This window comes from Pinus tabuliformis, chromosome J (genome assembly GCF_031772625.1).
Source record: "Pinus tabuliformis cultivar Carrire ecotype Pingquan chromosome J, CPIR1, whole genome shotgun sequence".
Classification (NCBI taxonomy): Eukaryota; Viridiplantae; Streptophyta; class Pinopsida; order Pinales; family Pinaceae; genus Pinus; species Pinus tabuliformis.
In genome coordinates, this window is record NC_142295.1 from 1078795413 (window position 1) to 1078799848 (window position 4436).

Here is a 4436-nt window from a genome sequence, read left to right on the forward strand (position 1 = left end):
ATGGGTGATATCGACAAATCACATGGAAGGCACAAGTGTCAAAAGGAAATATGAATTATTAATTTGCAATTTAAAAGCATGGTGAAAAACAAATATGCCAGGGATCTTAGGGTTATGTTGGTAGTCAATCTTCAACCAAACTTGAAAAAAAATGTCATATTTAAAATCACAAGGTTGTGTGGCCTTGTTTAACATTTCAAACATCAAATCATCATGCTAATTTCTTGTTTTTTTTTATGCTAATTTAATAATCCTATCGGCTTTTCGAAATTTGACTTCCATTCTCTGATTTGCCTCGAGAGGCTGGGCTTGCAGAGGAGACAATCGAGGCAATGCTACAGCATTATCCTTCCATCAGAGGCATCAACTACGACCTCCCTCATGTCGTGGCCACTTCTCCCCATCTCCCAGGTTACTAACAACACCTTTGCTTCATCAATGGTATATATGCATAACAATCTTATACCTATAAATGTATGTAAATAGGTGTGGAGCACATGGGCAGAGACATGTTTGAAACCGTGCCCTCTCCGGACGCCATATTCATGAAGGTAAGTCTTGAACTTGCTGAGCTATCATGTAATTCAATTAGAATGAGTTGAGAGCACGTTTTGACTATACAATTTGTTTGTGCGATGTTATCAGTGGATCATGCATGACTGGGGCGATGAGGACTATATCAAGATACTAAAGAGCTGCAGAAAGGTGATCCCAGAGACGAGGAAGCTCATTATTGTTGACGTAGTGGTGCTGGACTCTAATCACAAAGGCGATGATAATAATAATGGTGGCCAGAAAGAGAAGCCGATTCTGGATCCTAATTTACTTCTAGTATTTGATCTGGTAATGGTGGCGCACTACTCTGGTGGGAAGGAAAGAACAAAGAAAGAATGGAAGAAGATTTTATTAGAAGGTGGATTTGGTCGTTATAAAATAATCACCATTCCTGATTTCCAGTCTGTGATTGAACTGTTTCCTTCTTGATTATCTGCTCTTTATGGGCTCATTTTTAGTATTTACAATGTTAAAATGCAATCAAATTATTGTATTTACAAAATAAACGAAGATTTATCAAGATCTTATGGAGACATGAAACATCGGTAGCTAGTGATTTTCTTTAGTCTTACCTTGCACTCTTGAGAAGACAATGCGTCAATGGGTCACGGGACACTCCTCATCTCCTTCGAAGACATGGAGGATCCGTAGATAGTGCTGTCCTTTCGTCTTACCTTTCTCTGAGTAGATAATGTATTAACGGGTCAGGGGTTTTTGTTTTTTGTGGTTCTGTTATGGCTCATGAATGGATGTGTTTATGGATTGAAATTTAAGGAAAATATGGGTTTACTATAGCATATGAATGGGATGTATCTAAGCATTGAAATTTCAGAAGTTGGGTTTATTGTGCATATGAAATGGCATGTGTTCATGCTTTTGAAATTTTACTCAGAGAAAAGAAAAGATGGATTTGGTATTGCATATGAATGCAATGTATTCTTCGTATATGCTTGGCCATCTATAGAGGTTTCTTGATTTTGGGTAATTAACTTAACCTCTTGATTTTGGGTAATTAACTTACTCTAAAATGAAATAAGACATTCAATGTGTTCCTTGTAATATAGATATAAACAAAACATCTAAAGAAAAGTAATTGCACAATGATCCAGTCCAAAAAAACAAGGTTTTCCACAAACCAATTAACTCTTCTAGAAAAATTCAACAATTTCAATTTAATAATCCTATCGGCCTCTCTTTGTACCTTTTGGGACAATTGCTAGTAATAAAACCTATAAATATTATTATAACATAAAATTTTCCCGAATTAGAACCGGCATTTAGAACCCTGTCCCCTCGCACGCGAAAAGATTGTAATCATTCATAACGTGAAATTTTACCAGCAAAAAGATCGCAATCATTCATTCAATTCAATTTAATCTTTTAGGCAGCCCACTATGGAGCTAAATATTCCACACCCTCTCTTTCTGTAAACGCTGGACTGAAATAACCATATCGTGTTTAAGACCGTGTGAACATAAAATTTAAAAATAATAAAATTGATCAAATTTAATTAATTTTTTATTACATTGCAATATTAGACACTCACTTTCTCATTCTCGATGGTGATTAAGCCACGTAGTTTGGTTCGTTGACGAGGAGAACCGTGACGAATGTTGGAGGAACACCGTGTGTATATGAAAGGGCGGTTGAGAACGTAAATATAACCATGGAGGTGAGTAGTGTTCAAATTCGAACACATCACAGCTCTTCGGAAGCGCTCTAGCACGTCACATAAGTGTTCAACAAAATTTACTAGTTAAAAGAAATTTAAATTTTGATTTTTACAAGTTCAAAAAAAATTAAAATAATATTATAAAATGCTCAATGAAGCCTTGCCTGTCTGTAGGACATTTCAAAAAATTCCAGTTCTCTGACTAATGTAACACTCTAAACTCTGCAAGAGGTTCTGACAACACTCAAGAAAGTGCAATGGGACGTAATGGAGGTTGTTCATCCATTCTCAGGGCATCACTCATAATGGAAGCACTGATAGAGTTAGCAGTGATGATATGAGGCTTATGTTCACATTCGTTAATAACAGAAGTTTCTTTTCGCAGATAGCATATGAGAAGTAGCTATGTATTGATATCCGTGAACATGCATATTTGATAGCATATGAGAAGTAGCTATGTATTGATATCCGTGAACATGCATATTTTGAAGGTATCGGAGATTTAAAAGAAACAAATGACAAAAGACAGAATTAAGGATGATTCTGAGCTTGTGAATCTTGCCTGCATTGATTTTTCCAATCCCAACCTTACTGTGAGTGCAGCACAAGTTCGCAAGGTATTTTAACTCTCAATTATAATTTTCAACTTTCAGTTCATTGATTTAGGAAAAACCCATTAAAATTATTATGTATGGAATGGTTGATTGATTTTTATATAGTCATGTGTAGAACAAGTTTGCAATGTATTTTAACTCTCAGTTTTAATTTTCAACTTTCAGTTCATTGATTTAGGAAAAACCCATTAAAATTATTATGTATGGAATGGTTGATTGATTTTTATATAGTCTATGTAGACTCTGTATTTTTTTATATCATTATTATGTATGGAATGGTTGATTGATCTTTATATAGTCTGTGTAGAATCTGTATTTTTTTATATCGTCCATCATGTCATCAATGAAGATTTTTTTGGTCTAAGTCTTTGAGCAAAGTCGAGGGCTTTTTGCCCTTCCTAAGGAGGAAATGATAAAATTGTTGCGGAATGAGAACCATCAAGGTTATACTCCGTATCAAGCAGAGTCTCTTAATCTTTCCGTTCAACTGGAAGGTTTGATGTGGATTTTTGTCTCCTTATATTTACTTCTGCTTGTAATTACATATTGCTCTACTCAACTCTGAAAAATCAATCCATTGAAGTATTTCAGTTCATATTTTTTCATATATTGAAGGGGAGTTATGAAGCTTCTGAAGCGTGGACGAAGGAAAGCGATTTCACGGTCCCAATCAATGGCCTTCAACAGGTATGCAGTTCAAATTTTGAAACGATATTTTTTATACTTGTCCAGTGCTTAAAAATAGATTAAAGTGACATTATTGACATTTTTACATCATAACCACAAACTATGTGGTATCTCCATTTTCTTTAATTTGTAAAATTTTATTCTTTCTTGTCAACTCATCATTAACACAAGATTGTTCAATTATGAGATTACCTCATTAGACTTATTGATTCACAATTATTTTTTTCATCTTGTAAATAACTATTACCATCTACTACATCTTTGAGGATGTCGAATATATTCGAGTACTACTGATCATCCTACCGCTATGAAAAAAACTTCCATCCTACCTTGATGAGCACATATTCATAACATTACTTTGATGTTCCACGTAGATATCTTGACATAGTATAATAAGGGCGATAGGGTTCCTTACATTTTCCATGAAGACATCATTACTTTGAAATTCTGATGTTCAACATGGAAATCTTGAGATAGCATAATAAGACTGATAGGGTTCTTTATTTAGGGTTTCTTTTTAGCGAAATTCAGTATATAGACAAAGTAATCTATTTATTAATTTGAATTCTTAATTTATAGTAATAAATGAATACATTCTCATTTTATAGTAATAAATGAATAATTTTTCATTTTATAGTAATAAATTAGTTAAAGATGTAATTTTATCGTGTTTAAAAATAGATTAAAGTGATAATATTGACACTTTTACATCATAACCACATTTTTTGTTATATGTTCATTTTCTTTCCTAATTTGCAACAATTTCTTTCTTTCCTGTCAACCAACCATTAAGACAAGATTATTCAATTTTGACAACCATTCAGACAAGATTGTTCAATTATGAAATTACCCCATTAGATGGTGGTAACTACACTTAGTTATTCAAACGTTTTTTTATATTCTTGTAA

At 33.5% G+C, this 4436-nt stretch overlaps 1 pseudogene; it reads left to right on the plus strand.

The window, feature by feature from the left end:
• Positions 1–332: 332 nt before the first annotated feature.
• Positions 333–984, plus strand: LOC149230698 (xanthohumol 4-O-methyltransferase pseudogene; annotated as a pseudogene).
• Positions 985–4436: the final 3452 nt, after the last annotated feature.